At 41.2% G+C, this 20,782-nt stretch overlaps 1 protein-coding gene across 8 annotated transcripts in view; it reads right to left on the bottom strand.

The window, feature by feature from the left end:
- LOC140910243 (alcohol dehydrogenase 1-like) overlaps nt 1-20,782 on the bottom strand; it is a 339,057-nt gene that overhangs the window by 96,279 nt on the left and 221,996 nt on the right. For 5 of the 8 annotated variants that reach the window (XR_012158490.2, XR_012158493.2, XR_012158491.2 and 2 more), the window contains exon 1: nt 2,527-3,506. The exons of the other annotated variants lie outside the window; for them this stretch is intronic. The gene's annotated coding sequence lies outside the window, so the exon portion shown is untranslated. Of the gene's footprint in view, nt 1-2,526; nt 3,507-20,782 lie in introns of those variants that run through there. 8 annotated transcript variants of the gene reach the window in all.

Below are 20,782 nucleotides of genomic sequence, written 5' to 3'. Positions count from 1 at the left end.
ACTTTCCACAGTGCCTAAAAACAGCCTAAACCAATGAGTGTCCTGACAGAATTTGAAAGATAGTGGATCATTCTGTGCAAAAATAAGGAGTTCTAAATTTTTTGCACTCGCTTTATCTCAAGTTGCTAGGTTAGCGCTAATAAGGGGGTTTGAAACATTCCACAAAGTACAGCATATAAATCAGAAACAATTCTTTGCTCATTATTTTTAAATTATTTTAAATGAGCAATCAAATTAGCCAGTAGAGAAAACAAAACTGTTTTGCTCTTGCATCCATTAACTTCTCCCCACAATCTGCTGGTTCACATATAAAATACCGGGGCATACACAAACAGGCAAAACACAAAGGTAGAGGTGTGGAAGTGCCGTCTGTCATTTCCTTCTTGACACCTAGCCTGCGCCTGGCATATCCGAGAAGTAACTATAACCACGAGGTTGGTTTTCTTCCTTCGCCAGCTGGGGAGAGAAGGTGCAAAGGAGAAGAAGGAGACAGAAGAGGCTGGTTCTCATCTCCCCAGCAACAAACCTGTCACTTCTTTAATGTTCCTCTTCAGTCTGCCGGGACTGAGAGGAACCAGTCCATCCCCAACAGGGCCCTACTCATCCTTCCTGCTCCACTAAGCTGGCAACATGTTTTGCTTTTGCAAAGCTAAAAATTAAAATCGCAGCAAACTCTGTTTTAACTAAACTGAATTAAATGTGAGTGTCTCAGACTCGCTTCTCATTATTGGAGCACTTAACCATCGTCACCTCAGATAAGAAAGCGTAGACAGCAAGGCTTTTTCTTCTCCCTTTGTGGGTTTGATCTTATTACAGAAAACAAGTTTGCCAAGCATGAATTATTGCTACAATTCTTAATGCTTCTCTAGGAGAAGAAAGTGAGCTTCAGATATGAGTAAATATGCGGAGCTATAATGAGAATGCCTCTCCTCAATACACTTTACTCTCCCAACTTTCAGCCATGAGAATTATTTCCAAAGATAAGCAGCAGAGAGAGGATCAATTAATCTGCTGAGTGAATGTTAGAATCCATTCTCAGTGCTGTTGATAGCCACAGACCCCCTCCCTGCGCTTGGTAATTACCCCAATATTTCCTGCACGCTTGTTTAAACGGCTTACACTTGGGCTTCCTGTGAAGAAGAGCTCTCCCTCCGCTGATCTGAGGCATAAGAGAAAGGCAGCTTGCCTTATCTCTCTGCCTCATTCCATCTGCAGCCAGTGGGGGGTCCGACTAATCATTGTCATTGGGACAGCGGAGGAGCAGGCTGGGGGACGCAGATAGATGTGACACCAAAGGGGACGGGGACTTTCCTACAGTGAGCTTGCCACAGAAAACTCCTGCTCTCCCAATTTCAAAGGCAAAACAGGAGCCCCTTTAAACCAGAGGCCTGTCTCTTAATTATACAAATGCAGCAATCAAAGTTATTATATGTCTTTACAAAGGCTGGGCCTTGAATTGAATGGTGCGTTGCTACCTTTGAGAGAAAGTGTTCAATTCTCATGGAGAGCAAAGTGACAGCGAGAAAAAGAGAAAGGCAGAGATGGTATTTAACAAGCAGACTGCTTTATATGGAAATGTAATGAATACAGTTGATAAAAAAAAAGAGAGAGACAAAAGTTGTGAAGTTTCAAGCTGAGAACTAACTTCAAAGTATATTCAAATGTCACATTGATTTTTCTTCAAATCTCTGAGTAGTAAGTTTTTCAAAAGAGGAATATGATCCCCTATTTTATCCACTAATGTATTATCTACAAACCAGGGTGAAAAAGCACAGTGTTTTCTTTTCACATGAAATAATCCCTATATTGGAAGTCTTCCTCTCCCTTTTTTTTAAACCAAAGATTTTAAACCTTTGAAAATGGTGACGTCTTCACCACATTTGTATATTATAACTTAAAGTCCTAAGAATTTAGGGTCTTATACTCTGATCTACATTTAGATAAATGAGGGTGAGCCATGCTACTGTGTGACATCATTATCATATTATTCTTATTATTCTCATACTTTCCGAGGAGTCTCTAAATAAGGTATCACTATGTTAATGTCAATAGAGTTATACCACTGCAAAACCAACAGGAGATGGAAATCAGGGCCAAGTGGAGTTACACTCATGTACCATTGCTATGGAGGAAAATAAGCCCTAGTTTCTCCTACTAGTCTGAAGATTCAGACATCACAGTATAAACCAGTTGCAAAAATTGTCTGTTGCTGCTATTTCTGGTCTGGAAAGATGAGAATACATTTTCTCTTTCACCCCTTTCAGCTCAGTGCGGTGTGAACTTCCAAGCCCAACTGGGGCCATTTAAATGCTATTATTGAACCTAGGCAATTTTTTTCTCACTGGCCTCTCGTTTTATTATTTAAAAACAACAAGCAGATGATACAAAATAAATTAAATAATAAAATAATGCAATGGAAATATTTTAACTGCAACTTAAATTTTGTATTCACATAGGGTTAGGTTCCTACCCCTTCTCCCCCCGCCCCACATTTAATTCTCATGTAGTACAGGGAACAATACTCACAGTTTGTGTACAGGACTTTACGGGATGAAATTGGATGGAGGTCCAGATTCTGTTCCCCACTACAGCAGCTTTACTTTTGGGCAGTGAAAAAGTATCAGGAAAAGGTTAATTCTTCTTGTGTAGGAGAATCTTAGGATTGTATAGGGCATAGTAGCTGTTCCTATTTCCCTCCTTTCTGGCACAGGAAGGCTGTGACTAGCTAACAGCCCGATCTAGGGAGTTGCTTCATCTGGAAGATTTCCAGATGCTCCCTTTGGGCGGCAGGGTGTAAGATAGAGCAGCCTGATAGTTGCTGTATCTAATGGCAAGGATCAGTCAGCTACCATGGAGCAAGGTGCTGCTCAGCTTGAGTAAAGATATCAGAATCTGGTCCTAATTGAGTAAAAATTAAAAAAAAAAAAAGATTCCTGGGCTGAGGAACCTACACAAATATTTAATACTAAATGTTACTTCTAAAATCTTCTAAAGGAAGAATTTCTCATGAAAACAGTACAGCCCTGATTCAAAGCCCTCTGAAGTCAATGGGAGTCTTTCTAAAGACTTCAGTGAGCTCTGGATGAGGCCAAAGAAACCCTGCAGTGATGCAAGCAGGAACCGACACAATACAATGAATAAAAAAATAAGCTCTATCTTGTTTACTCCAGAGAAAGCCTGTGTTATAATTTTGCGAGTACAATGATGACAAATATGCTCTCTGCTAAAGAGTCGGGCTTTCTTTACAAATCCTGTCGCATCCTCAGCAAATGTCCTTGCACATTAGATAAATGGAAAGAACAAAAACTGACTTACAGCCTTCCCCAGTTTACTAAATAGTACAATGCCCAGAAGCTCCAAAATAAAAGCAGATACTTCGTGTGCACATTGTAATTCTTTGATGTATAGGATTTCTTTTGTGGATGAATGAATATTTCTTTTAGAGCTGTCTGTTTCTCCACTTTCATGTGCACAGCTCCCAGCAGTTGTCACCCAATGCACTTTTCCCTTCCTATCGCAGCTTTCACTGTCTCAGCTCACATTCTGCTTTTATCCCTAGCCCACACATCCCTCATCAGTGAGACGTTTTTCTCAACAGGTGCATCAAGCCCTAGGAATTCCACCTAAGCTTCACAGACAATTTGAGATGGGATCTAAACAAAAACAATGATCATTCTCCATCCCTATGAGAGAAAACTGAAGTCTCTTTTTCCCTCCTTGTTGGGTCAACATGGACTTTTCCAGAACACAGAAACATTGCTGCCCTGGCCTGGAGAGAATTAAATTTGTCACACACTAGCTACACAGTGCGGGTTTCTCTCTTTTTTTATTTTAATTTCATTGATAAGTTACCCTGGGAAAATCATCCAAACCAGAGCAAGAAACATCAGATTCACAAGGAATCCACTGAGTTTTCGAGTTCAATACTCACATCATTTTCATGGTACTGAAATATTGGACACACTGTGTTTTTTTAATTATTGGAAGACAAAAATCAAATGGTGACAACCATCTCCCAAATACACATGATCCCCAATTTCATGGTTGGGCTTCCATACCCAATAATCTTTACCACGTGATCTGCAAATATATGTAAGCACAAAAATGCTCTCTCAGAGTGAAATTTTGGCCCTACTGAAGGCAACGGGAGTTTTGTCACTCAATGGAATGGGGCCAGGATTTCACCCTCAGTTTTTTGCCACCAACCATTTTATGGACAGAAAAAGGGAAAGTCACTGAAAGTTAGGCAAAGCCAGGCTTGTGGTGGGTGAGGTTTGTAACCTGATTGAGAGATTTGCACCAGTCCTTGACTGTTACTTCCACTACAGACTTGGAAACTGTCCCTATTTCCTCCCTCAGTTCTGTCCTCTCCAAACCCCACAAAAGCTGCCAGACAGTCCCCTCACCACCACTCCTCCCACAAAGACCAATATCTTCTTCCTGCCCACCAGATCCATCCTGATGACCTGTTCCTTCCCATTTCCCAGAGTGTTTTCTTCCTCCCTCTCCATTAGACACTCACCTACAGTTCACACTCTGGTGCCATAAACCCCTGCCCAGCTCCCTCCCCACTAGTCAGCTCCTGTCTCCTCTGTGCCTCATCTCCTGACACTGTCCTGCTCTGTAGTCCTGAACTTCCTCTCCCAATGGACCCCTTATTCGTCCTCAGTAGGATATCCCATAGGCCATTTCCTTTCCAAAGGATTTCTAAAACCAAGATCTAAAAACAACTTTCCAAACAAGTTATTACCACCCCAATCAGATTTAGCTATATTGCTATTTTGTAGTCACATTTTTTTCCAGAGATCTCTCATAGCTTAGGGAGCCATTATTTACCCTTGCAGGAGCTGTGTTGATTTGGCTCTAATGTATTTATCTAAGTGTTGTCCTATACACAGATTCTCTGTAAATTTCCTTGGAGCTGAGATAAGGCTCATCAGGCTGTAATTCCTGAAATCGCTGTTCTCCTCAACACCCCCTCCCCCTTTTTAAATACCGGCACCAGGTTGGATTTTCCAATTTTTAGGGAACAGCTGCTATTTTTAATGATTTATATGCACTGTTTCACACTTTATTTCCTTCAGAACCCCCCCCCCACACACACACACCCCATGAATGCCATCTGGTCCAAATGATTTATTGAACTTGCATTTCATGAGTTGCTCCGTGACATTCCAAATTAAGACAAGGAAAATAAAGGCTGAATCTCAGAAAAATCTTCCTGACACATTTATTAGACTGTGGCCTAATCTGCTGATGGAAACCTCATTGTCAGAGACATTTATATCGAGACTGGACAAAGCACTGGTAAAATATACTGCAGGGGACAATTCTGAATTAGCAGAGGGATAGCCTAGATAAAAGGTTCTAAAGCTTTTCCATATTGCGGACCTTATCCTAAACTAGAGAACATTTTGGGGACTGTCCCTCCCCTCCTAAGTTACCAAACCACATTCTATACTTTGTTTGCCGCAACTAATGATCTAGTTCTTAGTTTTCTGAGGAACGTATTAAAACAACAAAATGAAAAATAAACTCACTCTAATGCAATAGGTATAGCTGGTTGTTTATAGTCCCCTATTTAGTATCTGACCTGTTTCCTCTCCCTGGGTGTAGAATAGATTTGGTTCATGGGTCTGCCACTGGCCTACTGTGTAACCTTGGACAGTCACTTCATAGCTATGTGCTTCAGTTTCCCCATCAGTAAAATGGGAATGATACTCACCTTCCTTTGAAAATTGCTCTGAAATCTAGAGATAAAAAGCACTTAAGAGCTTAATATTATTATTACCAAACATCCTCATTCCCTGCAGCCCAATTTCTTTAATCTGTTCAGTAAAGTTTGGTTCTGCCTTCATTTATGAATAGTCAGAAACTCCGATCAGGGTTGAAATCATGCCAAAGATGGACATGACATAGCTATCCAGCTTTCAGAGAGGTTCTTGGCTTTGCTTTTTCTTTTAAGATTGATTGGTCAGAAAAGCTCCTGCAAGCCCTATGGCCCATAGACAAAGCTTTTTAAAAATAGAGAGGCTCCTTAAAAAAGTAAACTAATTTTCAAAGTACTGAGGGCCCAACAGCTCCTTTTGAAGTCAGTGGGACCTGTTGAGTGTCCAGCACTTTTGAAAATCTTTGCTTCAAGTATCAGAAGGTATCACTCTTTGAAGACTGCCAGATCCTCCTTGATTGTGAATGAAGGAGTGACACAAAATGCCTGGAAGTGCTCCACAGACCACACATAATCCACGTTGGGTAATCACAAGCCCAGATGACCTAATAGATCTTGCCCTTCTAATCACCATTTGAAGTCCAATATCTTTCATAAAACTAAGGGAAGAAGGGTGTAAGCAAAACTGAAAAGTCCCTGAAATCTGCCTTAATATCCTCCCCACCACTAGTCTTCCTCCCACTGTCCACAAAAGTCACCCCTGCCTTCTTCTACTAAACCATTGGTTCTCCCATTTACTTTTGCTTTACCAGGGGCCCTGGATGGGACTGCCATCCATGACTTGTGCCCTTGGACGGAAGCTTCCAGTCAGCACTACTTACCTCCAGCTCCCCTGAAGCAGCCTGACTTCTCTCCACAAAGAGTATCTGGAGATGAAAACACTCCCAGCCTCTCTCTGCAGTTGCTGCTGTATTAAGCCCTGGAGCAGATATCACCCCATGAGGTTCACCTTGGTAGCTAGATAACCCACAGGGATTCCTTAGTAATCATACCAGATGATGACACCCAATAATTCCTAGCATGTGGTTGCTACCATGCTAAGCTCTATCTGCATGCAATCTCTTCTGCTGCTGCCCTGTTACTCTGTTGTCAGGCCACTCTTGGCTCCGCCCCTTCCCAAAAGACCATCAGCTTTGATGGAATTTGAGAGAGAAGGTGGAACAGTGGCCCTATATGACAGCCCATCAGAAGAGAGAAAATGTAGGAGAACTACTCAGTGACCCCTCGAAGTCAAAGGAAAGCCCCACCTGACACCAAGAGAGAGTAGGAGGGGTAAGGAGGTCACTGGGTCCTTCCTGGAGACAGCAACAGTGAGTAACAAGGTCCCTAGGCTCATTTTGCTGGAGAACAACTGGAGGAGAATGAGTGGGCCCTCAGTTTGGGAAGTAAGATGAGGATTGTCTGGGAGAATTCTCATTCTAACACAGACATCCAAGCAAATATGTAAAGAGTGGTTTGCTCCAATCCCTTCAAACTGAACTGCAGGGTTAAATTCCCAAGACCATCAAACCTCCAAACCTGCAGGGCTCCCATATTCCTAATTCTGATCTGTGTTGCTTGAGCAGGATTTCCACATTTAAAAGATTCTTGTTAGCTCCCATATATGTCTCCTCCTCGGCTTAGCCTTCTCACTTTATATTTTGCATGTGTGGAGCAGGGGAAAGAAGTGTTGCATCTTTTGGCCAGATTTGTTGCACAGACAAAGGTGATCTTAAGTGCAGTTCTGCATTGTCCCCAACAGAGGGATGTGCCTTTACAGCTACAAGCACTCCTTAACTTGGAGTTCTTCAATAGATTCATAGGTATTAAGGTCAGAAGGGACCATTATGATCATCTAGTCTGACCTCCTGCACAAGGCAGGCCACCAAATCTCCCCCCTCACCCCAACTCCTGCAATAAACCTCTCACCTATGTCTGAGTTACTGAAGTCTTCAAATCATGGTTTAAAGACTTCAGGGTGCAAAGAATCCTCCAGCAAGTGGCCCATGTCCCATGCTGCAGAGGAAGGTGAAAAAACCCCAGGGTCTCTTCCATTCTGCCCTGGAGGAAAATTCCTTCCCAACCCCAGATATGGCGATCAGTTGAACCCTGAGCATGTGGGCAAGATTCACCAGCCAGATACCCAGGAAAGAATTCTCTGTAGTAACTCAGATCCCACCCCATCTAACATTCCATCACAGGCCATTGGACCTATTTACCATGAATAGTTAAAGATCAATTAATTGCCAAAATCATGTTATCCCATCATACCTTCTCCTCCATAAACTTATCGAGTTTAATCTTGAAGCCAGATAGGTCTTTTGCCCCCACTGCTTCCCTTGGAAGGCTGTTTCAGAACTTCACTCCTCTGATGGTTAGAAAGCTTTGTCTAATTTCAAGTCTAAACTTCTCGATGTCCAGTTTATATCCATTTGTTCCTGTGTCCACATTGGTACTGAGCTTATATAATTCCTCTCCCTCTCCAGTATTTATCCCTCTGATATATTTGTAGGGAGCAATCATATTTCCCCTCAGCCTTCTTTTGGTTAGGCTAAACAAGCCAAGCTCCTTGAATCTCCTTTCATAAGACAGGTTTTCCATTCCTTGGATCATCCTAGTACCTGTTCCAGTTTGAATTCATCCTTCTTAAGCATGGACGATCAGAACTGCACACAGTATTCCAGGTGAGGTCTCACCAGTGCCTTGTATAATGGTACTAGCACCTCCTTATCTCTACTGGAAATACCTCGCCTGATGCATCCCAAGACCGCATTAGCTTTTTTCACAGCCATATCACATTGGCGACTCATAGTCATCCTGTGGTCAACCAATACTCCGAGGTCCTTCTCCTCCTCCGTTACTTCTAATTGATGTGTCCCCAGCTTCTCACTAAAATTCTTGTTATTAATCCCTAAATGCATAACCTTACACTTCTCACTATTAAATTTCATCCTATTACTATTACTCCACCTTACAAGGTCATCCAGATCCTCTTGTATGATCTCCCAGTCCTTCTCTACATTGGCAATACCTCCCAGCTTTGCATCATCCTCAAACTTTATTAGCAAACTCCCACTTTTTGTGCCGAGGTCAGTAATAAAAAGATTAAATAAGATTGGTCCCAAAACCGATCCCTGAGGAGCTTCATTGGTAACCTCCTTCCAGCCTGACAGTTTACCTTTCAGTATGACCCATGGCAGTCTCCCGTTTAACCAATTCCTTATCCACCTTTCAGTTTTCATATTGATCCCCATCTTTTCCAGTTTAACTAATAATTCTTCATGTGGCATGGTATCAAATGCCTTACTGAAATCTAGGCAAATTAGATCCACTGCGTTTCCTTTGACTAAAAAATCTGCTAGTTTCTCAAAGAAGGAGATCAGGTTCGTTTGGCATGATCTACCTTTTGTAAAACCATGTTGTATTTTGTCCCATTTACCATTGACCTCAATGTCCTTAACTACTCTCTCCTTCAAAATTTTTCCAAGACCTTGCTTACTATATATGTCAAACTAACAGGCCTGTAGTTACCTGGATCACATTTTTCCCCCTTTCTTAAAAATAGAAACTATGTTAGCAATTCTCCAGTCATACGGTACAACCCCTGAGTTTATAGATTCATTAAAAATTCTTGCTAATGGGCTTGCAATTTCATGTGCCAATTCCTTTAATATTCTTGGATGAAGATTATCTGGGGCCCCCGATTTAGTCCCATTAAGCTGTTCGAGTTTCACTTCTACCTCAGATAAAGTAATCCATATCCTCATTCCCATTTGTCGTCCTATCATTATCCCTAAGCTCCTCATTAGCCTCATTAAAGACTAAGGCAAAGTATTTGTTTAGATACGGGGCCATGCCTAGATTATCCTTAACCTCCACTCCATCTTCAGTGTTAAGCGGTCCCACTTCTTCTTTCTTTGTTCTCTTCTTATTTATATGGCTGTAGAACCTTTTACTATTGGTTTTAATACCCTTCGCAAGGTTCAACTCTACTTGACTTTTAGCCTCTCTCACTTTATCCCTACATGTTCTGACCTCAATAAGGTAGATTTCTCTGCTGATCCCTCCCATCTTCCACTCCCTGTATGTTTTCTGCTTTTTCTTAATCACCTCTCTGAGATGCTTGCTCATCCAGCTTGGTCTACAACTCCTGCCTATGAATTTTTTCCCCTTTGTTGGGATGCAGGCTTCCGATAGCTTCTGCAGCTTTGGCTTGAAGTAATCCCAGGCCTCCTTCGCCTTTAGATCCATAAGTTCTTCAGTCCAATCCACTTCCCTAACTAATTTCCTTAATTTTTGAAAGTCAGCCCTTTTGAAATAAAAAACCCTAGTTGCAGATTTATTTTTGTTAATCCTTCCACTCAGTTTGAACTGAATTAGCTCATGATCACTTGAACCAAGGTTGTCCCCTACAACCATTTCTTCCATGAGGTCCTCACTACTCATCCAAACCAAATCTAAAATGGCATCCCCTCTTGTCAGTTCAGCAACTACTTGATGAAGGAATCCATCTGCTATCGCATCTAGGAAATTCTGAGCCCTATTATTATTACTAGCACTTGTCCTCCAGTCTATATCTGGAAAGTTAAAGGTCTCCCATGATCACACAGTTTCCCTTAGTATTTACTTCATTAGAAACATTAAAGAGGGCTCTATCCATATCCAATTTAGATCCCGGTGGTCTATAGAACACCCCAAGCACTATCATAGGGGGGCTCTAGTAGTTTTCTTCCCCAATGTGATTTTTGCCCAGACAGACTCTGTCTTATCCATTCCATCACTTCTTATTTCTTTACATTCTACCTCATCATTGATATACAATGCTACTCCACCGCCTTTACCTTTATTTCTGTCTTTCCTAAACAGCACATACCCTTCAATACCTGTAGTCCAGTCATGACTACTACTCCACCATGTTTCTGTTATCCCTATAATATCTGGTAGGATGTTTAATTCTAATTTTGCTATTCATCCTGCTGAGGCACTTTCCTTGTACTTCTAAAATCTGCCCTTTGTTGCTGAAGATATAGAATTCACTGATCCTACCAAGAGAAAACCCTGCAAGTAAAGAATCAAGTAAGGCCAAAGCTCTTCTCTGGGAGTGTGGGGTGAGAAAGTCTGAAGTCCCAAAGCTGCTTGGAGGGCATGTTCTACAAAATGATTTTCTCTTCCTGTTTACGTCCATGCTTAGCTTTGTGGCAGGAGCACTGAATTTTGTACAGCAAAGCATGCTGAATACTGTGTATGAAATTGGTGATGTTTTCAGTTTTAAAACCAGGATTAAGCAAACTAAAAAAGCTCCGATCAAGAAGCAATTCTGGGATAGAATGTAAACATCAAAGCACATTCTGTCATGAAAATCTGAGTATACTTGTGGGGAAAACATAGTTTTATTGGTCATTACCAAGCTTAAAACCCAGACCTAATATTTAGAGAGAAACTTTGCTCATTCCTATTTTGTCCCATCCGTGTCATTCTCTGCACAGTACACCCCCGAACTGACTAGTATTCACACTATACTTCTGTGTCAGTTGCAGAAAGTAGCAAGGATGGTACCTTCAGGTTACGAATGTCATCAATAACTGGGCACAGCGGGAGGGTCTAAGGCAGCATATGGGCCTAACACAACAGTGTTCCATTTGTCTGCATAGGTGCAGCACTATTGAACCGTGTCTCATAAAGTACATCCATTAGAGGTCACTGGCTTTCTTTTGTCCTTTTTTTCTAATAGTTCTATTTCATCTTCATCCAGTCCTGCCAGTGGTGTGGGACAATGAGGTGGTGATTATATGTGGTCCAGCCAAAGCTGGTCAATTTTTTTGGCACTAATTGGGAATCTGAATATTTAATTTCAATTGATGAGGGTAATTTGTGAGTTGAATTTACCACGAGAAGCAAAGGAATTGGATTCTATTTTTATTCTCCCTGCAGATATAGAAGTGCTTTAGAAGAGGCTCCCAGTTCCCTCTATTTTCTCTAGAAACAAACTGATCATGCTTACCATGGGGTAAAGTACGATCGTATGCCCAATCCCATGCTCAACTTGACTTTCCAAAAGATTCGGAAGCAAGAAATTTAGGAAGTGGAATTGCTTCCTGTATTTGAAAGGTGGGTTGGAATAGAAACAGAAGCGTGATGTACTACCGTAAAGCTGTCTGTTTTCCAACTACTTTTGATGTAGTCTTGTTTCAATACCCATTGAAGTTCATTGTGAAACAAGGCTTGAAAATTAAATGATCTGAATGGCAGTTATGGCTTGATAGCTTGCAGCTACAGAACAGTGATCACACGGGTAAGACATAAGTAACCCCGTTGCCTTAACATTAGACGGAAAATCATTTGATCATGGAACCCATGTTTTAAAAAGCCTCTCAGAAAAAGTCAAATATGGAAAGGGAAAATGAGTGACTCACCAATTTTCAGATGTAATATTTTGTCCATGAGACATTATTGAAGCAGAACATGCACAAAATTGTAGCCAGTCTCATGCAAGAGCAAATGAAATTGTTAGTACAGCTTCTAGTTTTCAAGGAGCACAGATTTTAACTTTCATTGTTTCTCTGACAAGCTAAATTAAGAGCATAAAAGCTCCTCAATTAAACGTTAAAGGCACTATGGCCTTGAATGTAACACTTTATATTAGTTTATAGTATCACTCATAGAAAAGTATTGCAGTGTTTCAAAGTGGAGTACAGTGCACAAAAGCTAGATTACAAATACCATACAGTGGAACCCATTTATGGTGAACTTGGATTTGGAGAAGCTATAAATGGGACCAAATCCTGAAGTCTTTATTCAGATTTGTAGTGGAATCTGAGTAATCAGGACTGCATAATTTGGTTTATAATTGAAGCCTCACTCCTCTTGTATGGTAGGTCTATACTAGAGTATGTGTTCCTGTTTTAATTCAAATTAACTCAAATTAATAAACAATCAGATTAACTCCAATTAAAACAGGACCACAAACTAGTCTAGACACTATACTAAAGGAATTTTATTGGTATAATAATGTTGGCTGGGGGGTTATTTTTACTGGTGTAGTTATATTGCTATAAGCCCTAGTGTGGACACAGTTCTACCAGTATAAAAGTGCATTAAGGACTGTCTACATGGGGAATAATTATTCTGCTTCCAAAGCATGTAGCCAGCCCTTATACTGTTATAAGTTATTTTGCTTCCCAAACCAGAATAAGCTATACCAGTATAAAAACGTTTATACTAGTAGAACTATGCCTACACCAGGGTGAGTGGATTGCAACTTTATTTATACCACAGTAAACAAGCCATCAGTTAAATTTCACTTCACTATAAGAAGGTAATCTTGAAATACAGCATTTATGACCTACAGTATAGGTGTTAACTACTCAACTGGGCAGATGTACTGGGGAAGGACAAGACATACCAAAGTACCTGATGAGACTAAAGAACAACTAAACAGCCATCACATGTTAACAAATTTCAGTCACTGTTGCTCTAGGCTGGGTTTGAACTAGTGACCTAGAATTAAAAGGCTCTATTCTGTAACCCATTACCAATCTCCTGAATCATCCACTCCCCTAGAATTAGACACTTTTATTGTAGAGAGTGTGAAGAGTCATGGGCCAAGCAGAAAGGATGGGTTTTGAAAAGAGTCAGGGAGTCAATTAGGTATAAAATGCTGCCACAGATAGTGGAAGGAGCACGGGAAATTGATCTAGCTACTCCCTAAAGAGTATCAATGAGAGAGCACAGAATGATGTTAGTACATTTGATGCAGGTATAGAATGGGCTGGAAAACAGGAAATGATGAAAGTCAGACATGGGGGAAACAAACAAAGAGCATATCCACGGAAAACTTTGAAGAATAGGGGTTGACATTTTCTTTTGCATTCTGAAATAGTGCAGAGGATGAGGAGATGTGCCCCATTTTCAGGTGTGAAAGAAGATGAGCCACCATATTTGGAAAAAAATGAAATCTGGAGAGTTGGGTCTTGGAGAGATCATAAAGGAGGCAAGAAAGGAATACATTGGCCAGGAGATTCAGGAGCAGCACTGGCTGAGAAGCTAAATTCTTCCTTTGCACATGAGAATATTGGGGTCTTACCCCAGAACTGCTTCCCCCTTCATCCCGGATAATAATGAGGCACTGTCAGAGAAAGAAGCATTATCTTGCAGTTCCTCTTTTAAAACAGATAAATTGTTACTCTTTAGTGCCTCAGGAATTGATGATTTACATCCAAGAATTCCAGAAAAAACAGTATTTTTAAAATTGTAATTTAAAGGGAACAGTATATTCTGTAACACAGTTATACATTCATTAAGATCAATAGCACCAAAGGATTTGGGAGCACAAGTCCCATTGACTTTTGCTCATAAACTTTTAGGCACTTTTGAAAATCCCACCCTAAAAAAAGATTTAATCTCTTATTTTTAAACACAAACATTTTAAATCCACTGTCAGGCACTTGAGAACAGAGACATTTGTGAGGTAGTTACAGTTCTGAGCTGGTTGAATTCACCCTATGAATACAATTACAGAAGAACATCACAACCTACTGTGCTTTATTGTTCAGATCTGAACACTCATTTAGAACATGCACCTTGTTAAAAACAGAAGTCCTTGTTTTCCAGAAAAAACTTGCAGAAAAAAACCACTGTACCTGACAGTGGGTGTATATGTTATTGCTCATGCGAGTCACTATTAAATCATACTGCTCCTCCTTCTGGAGATGATGATGAGGTAAATGCTGTCTGAATTTATTGTGGAAGGTTTTTGGCATTAGTTGTCTCTCTTTAGTTTAAACTGATGAGACGGTCTAATTAACATATTCATCTTACGATATAAAAATGTGTGTATATATATTAAAATGAGCAGAGCAGTGAGTTAGCTCAAAGATGTTATCGAAATATCAGGGAGCTATGAATATTCATTATGTTGATTATCCTACAGTACTTTAAGTTAACCAATTATTTTTTTTACTTATTTTATTATGTCAACATTTTCATCGGTTATCACATACCCACTTGTAGAAAATGAGTTTGTGCATATTTTAAGCTAATAAGTAATATTCTTTAACATGTATGGGGAAGTTATGATATTTTGAAAATTCTTGTTACTTTCTGGAGCAGGGGTGGCCAACCTGAGCCTGAGAAGGAGCCAGAATTTACCAATATACATTGTCAAAGAGCCACAGTAATACGTCAGCAGCCCCACATCAGCTCCCGCACCCAGCTCCCAGCGCCTCCCACCCACTGGTAACCCTGCTGATCAGCACCTCCCACTTCCTCCCCGCACCTCCCGATCAGCTGTTTTGTGGCGTGCAGGAGGCTCTGGTGAGGAGGGGGAAGGAGAGAGGGCACTGCAGGCTCAGGGGAGAGGGCAGGAAGGGGTGGAGTGGGGGCAGAGCCCGTGGCAGAGCCAGGAGTTGAGCAGTGAGCACCCTCCAACACACTGGAAAGTTGGCATCTGTAGCTCCAGCCCTGGAGTCGGTGCCTATACAAGGAGCAGCATATTGACTTCTGAAGAGCCGCATGTGGCTCTGGAGCCACAGGTTGGCCACCCTTGTTCTGGAGTTTCTGAATGCAGTGCACATTTGAAAATGCATGAATATGTGTGCTACTGAAACCATCAGTGTGATACCCTATCTAGGGTTTCAGAGTGGTAGCCGTGTTAGTCTGAATCAGCAAAAACAATGAGGAGTCCTTGTGGCACCTTAGAGACTAACAAATGTATTTGGGCATAAGCTTTCGTGGGCTAGAACCCACTTCATCGGATGCATGGAGTGAAAATACAGGAGCAGGTATAAATACATGAAAGGATGGGGGGGTTGCTTTACCAAGTGTGAGGTCACTCTAATGAGTTAAATCAGTTAACAGCAGGATACCAATGTGATCTATGCCATCATGTGCCAGCAATGCCCCCCTGCCATGTACATTGGCCAAACCGGACAGTCTCTACGCAAAAGAATAAATAGGCACAAATCTGACATCAGGAATCATAACATTCAAAAACCAGTAGGAGAACACTTCAACCTCCCTGGTCACTCAATAACAGACCTAAAAGTGGGAATTCTTCAACAAAAAAATCTTCAAAAACAGACTCCAATGTGAAGCTGCAGAATTGGAATTAATTTGCAAACTGAACACCATCAGATTAGGCCTGAATAGAGACTGGGAGTGGTTGGGTCATTACAAAATTTAAACTTAATTTCCACAATACTAATTTCTCCCTACTGTTTCTAACACCTTCTTGTCAACTGTAATGGGCCACTCTCTTACCACTTCAAAAGTTATTTGTCCTCCCTTGGTATCCTGATGTTAATTGATTTAACTCGTTAAACTGACCTCGCACTTGGTAAAGCAACGCCCCATCCTTTCATGTATTTATACCTGCTCCTGTATTTTCACTCCATGCATCTGATGAAGTGGGTTCTAGCCCACGAAAGCTTATGCCCAAATAAATTTGTTAGTCTCTAAGGTGCCACAAGGACTCCTCATTGTTTTTCCTATCTAGGGTGCAACAGAAAAACTTGCCTTGCCAGCACACACTGTATGTCACTAGACTTTAGATTCTCAGAACTCTGTGTTGGACCTACTTAAACACAATGAGGGGTCAATTTTTATCCAAGGTACATGAAAAAATGATGCAATAAGACTTTTACCTAACACATACGGAGTCGTAATTGTCAGCAAGTGGGCTCTTCTGATATGAAAGAGGAATGTGGTGGAGAAGAGTTAGGGAGACAAGGCACGTGAGGTAAATGAGTGTTAGATATACACACCTAACACAAAAGTAAAGATCCACCTTCATTCAAAAAAAAAAAAAAGACACAAAGAATCCCTTTCTCCACGTATATTTGCATTTTCCCCTATCCCTGCTGTTATGATGGAATGAATTTACATGTCTGTCTTTCTCAGTGCCATGGAGCAGATACCAGCGATATATTCTTACATCCTGATCCTTCATTGCCTTGCACCTTATGAAATCATTTATACCTATGCAAAGTGAGTGTAAAAACACTGACTTTTTGGTAGGGTAGCAGTTTACACCCACTTTATACAGTGGATTTTAATTTTCAGGCTTGATCTATGAAAATCTAAAGTGAGCTTCTTGACTTGCCCAAGAATATACAACAGAGATACGGTGACTGTAGTTTTACAAATATCAGAATTGTCTGAATAATGACCACAACTACACATAACATTAAACCTTGACTTGTACGCTACACACTGAAGGAGACTGTGTTGAACAATATGGAAATACTGAGTCTGACACGCAAACATTTATCTTGTATGATCAACAAAGTTACTCTGTGGCTGGTGGTCTATGAGTTAATAATCTCAGTACAGTTCAAGGAGGTGAAGGATTCAAGTAAAAAAACAACCCACCCACCCCCACCAAAATGATGCAATCTTCACTCCACAAAAGCTACTGCCTTAATAGCAGTCATACTAGATAGGACACAGATTAAATGGACATGGAGTACTGTAAATCTCCATCCCAGACCTTAAAACTCAGGGTTGAAGCACGTTGGTAAGAAGCCAGCTCTGCTGCTATCCGTGCTGTACAAATTTTGTGGATAAAATAAATTCTTCAGTCACCTTTTGTTTACACCAAGTTCACTATTAAAACATTCAGCAAAACAAATATATGACTTGAAGATCAAGGATGTGGTAAACTGGTCAGCCCAGTACCCCACATGTAGTGATGTTCCATGCCAAAAGAGGATCTAGGTTGGGGTTGGTTTTTTTTGTTTTTTGTTTTTTTGAGTCCCTGGTCTCTCACTTCCCAGAATATCAGATGCTGAGAACAAATGAAGGCAACATGTTTCATTCCCAGGAGAGAAAATGCTTCACATCATTGAACAATTAACCTCTCAGCCATTTAAGAATGACTTTTATGAATTCTAAATGGAGTCCAATCCAGTCTTCCTCAGCTGGAATGATTATATCTACAACACAGGGATTTGAATGCGAGAAAAGAAAGGGAAGTAGAGGCTGTATTTGTGACAAGGAGAGGAAAGAATCTGTTCTGCATGAAGAACTGATTGTAGTAAATTAGAATCATAGAATCATAGAATATCAGGGTTGGAAGGGACCCCAGAAGGTCATCTAGTCCAACCCCCTGCTTGAAGCAGGACCAATTCCCAGTTAAATCATCCCAGCCAGGGCTTTGTCAAGCGTGACCTTAAAAACCTCTAAGGAAGGAGATTCTACCACCTCCCTAGGTAACGCATTCCAGTGTTTCACCAGCCTCTTAGTGAAAAAGTTTTTCCTAATATCCAATCTAAACCTCCCCCACTGCAACTTGAGACCATTACTCCTCGTTCTGTCATCTGCTACCATTGAGAACAGTCTAGAGCCATCCTCTTTGGAACCCCCTTTCAGGTAGTTGAAAGCAGCTATCAAATCCCCCCTCATTCTTCTCTTCTGCAGGCTAAACAATCCCAGCTCCCTCAGCCTCTCCTCATAACTCATGTGTTCCAGACCCCTAATCATTTTTGTTGCCCTTCGCTGGACTCTCTCCAATTTATCCACATCCTTCTTGTAGTGTGGGGCCCAAAACTGGACACAGTACTCCAGATGAGGCCTCACCAATGTCGAATAGAGGGGAACGATCACGTCCCTCGATCTGCTCGCTATGCCCCTACTTATACCTCCCAAAATGCCGTTGGCCTTCTTGGCAACAAGGGCACACTGCTTAAATAATAATTAAAATAATTAATTAAAATAACATTTTCCAGCAATTACATGAATTCAGAGACATTTGGGCCCCGTTTCCAGATATAGTGGGATAAGAAAATGCTGAGACGTTTCAAAGAATGCCAGACCTCCATTCCACCTAATCTGTCCTTTCCCCCTTTCCCCTATTCATGGATATCTTCTATGCTATTACAGTTACTCCTACCCTAACATGTCATGTGGCTGTAGTATTGTCTGATCTTGCATCTTTGACACGATGTAAAATTGCATAATGCTGTTGGAGATCCCATCAGGCGTCTGGTACTTAGAAACATATATAAGCAGTAAGTTATTTACTGTTTGTACTTTCCATTGCCTGTTTCTTTATGAAAAATCAGTAAAAAATGTATCACAAAATAACCTTTTCCTTAGAAGTCTAGATTAAAAAAAATATAGTTCCAATAATCATTTTACCAATCCAAATCACATTATTATTTCTCACACTGTCACTACAGATTTTATTGCTATTTTTCCAAAAAGATTAAGGTTCTTTGTCACTATAAATTCTAGACACACACAACCAAATGGTAAAAATGAAGTTCCATATTTATTATGCCAGAAATGTAGCCTTATTTGTGTCTGTTATATAGGATTCCTGGTAGGTACTAGAGATAAATGTTAATAAGTCATTTTAAGTTGTAAAAATAATAGACCTCAGGAAAGATAAAAGATTACATTAAGTAGAGCACATACAATTCATAACACACTTTTGTCTGAATTTTGGGATTCTTTCCAGAAATCCTCTTTAATTTATTTATGGATTAATGAACCACAAAGACTGTACAACATTTCCTTTCATGACAGTGATCATCATAATATTTAGAAACCTTTCTTTGCATTATGAAAACCAGGATCTGTTAAACCTGTTATAGCTTTTCCTTACGTGTCTTAAGGCACTGTAGAACAAAATAGCATGTGAGCATGTAATTAAAGACTGTATCATACTGCATATATGGAAGGAAACCAAATTAAGGCTGCACAGGTAATCTTAATTCTGGCAACTCTTCACTTTTGAGTGCTAGACTTAATGAAGTTCCTTTAACATAATTTGTGTATAATTGCCTACATTTTTTTTATTAAAAAGGAGACAAAAATGCTCCCAGAAATTCCATCATGCAGAATATTGACACCCACATGGGTCATCAGTAGGGTTGGAACCGTTAGATCCACCACTCAGACCTCTGCCACTTGAGCTCAAGTAACTGATAGCAAGAGCGGACTGTCTTGCAGGGTGTGGCAGAGAGGGTGGATAGGACACTTTGCCATTGGGTTCCACAGCTATTTGCTGACAGCAGAGAAATGAGGAGACTCAGGAATCCTGGGCTCCATTCCAGGTTCTGAGTGTGTTTTAGTGGGCAAAAACTTTTCTGCTTATTCCCCACCCCACCCCAAATTGACCCCTTCTGCTGAAGTGTTTCCCAGCCCACTCATTCCGTGTCACCACCCTCCTTGCCCGTTCAGTTCCAGTTCTCTCCCAGCTCCATTCAGTCTGTCTTTCCCCCCACTCCCAGCATCCAGCCAACTGTGCCCTCCAACCTATATGCCCCATCCCCACTGGCTCCCAAGCCCACACTAACTCCATGGTGTCCTTGTCTAATCTCCTCCCTACTCCCCAGCTCTTTGTCCCAATCTCTTTCCCTAGTAAGTCTCTTCCTCTTCACCCTGACCTCTTGTGCAATCTGTGTCCTCCCCCATTAACTCCTTTCATCTGCCCACAATGGTTCCCATCTTTGGGCTTGACCAGGGGTCTCAAATTCAAATGAGCATGAAGGCCACATGAGGGCTAGTGCATTGGCCCGAGGGCTGCATCACTGACACCACCCCTCGCTGCCCCTCCCCCACTCCATCCCTTCCAGGAGGCCCCGGCCCTGCCCCACCTCTTCCCACCCCTTCCCTGCCCCCTCTACTTGACAGACACTGGGTTGGGGCTGGTTGTGTACAGAAGAGCTCTTTAACTCCTTCCTGATTGGGGTGGGAATCTGCCCCACCACAGGCACACAGCAGCCCAGAGCTTCAATGGCAGGGAAAGTCCTGCTCATGTCCAGACTATAACACACCCAGTGCAGACGGAATGATTGGAATTTTTAGCTGCAGATTTTGGCAGCTTTTCCTGGGCATGGCAAAATGCATATTTCTGACAGAAAGGCCATTCCTCTGCCAATTTAAAGTCACTGCTCCAAAGCATAGGGGAGCTAGCGCTTTTCAAAGAATAAGACAGCGGTTCTCAAACTTTTGTACTGGTGACCCCTTTCACATAGCAAGCCTCTGAGTGCGACCCCCCCATATCAATTAAAAACACTTTTAAAATATATTTAACACCATTATAAATGCTGGAGGCAAAGCGCGGTTTGGGGT

Source organism: Lepidochelys kempii, chromosome 4, assembly GCF_965140285.1.
Source record: "Lepidochelys kempii isolate rLepKem1 chromosome 4, rLepKem1.hap1, whole genome shotgun sequence".
Taxonomy (NCBI): Eukaryota; Metazoa; Chordata; order Testudines; family Cheloniidae; genus Lepidochelys; species Lepidochelys kempii.
The sequence above is the reverse complement of the archived record's forward strand: the minus strand, read 5'-3'. Positions and strand labels throughout refer to the sequence as shown.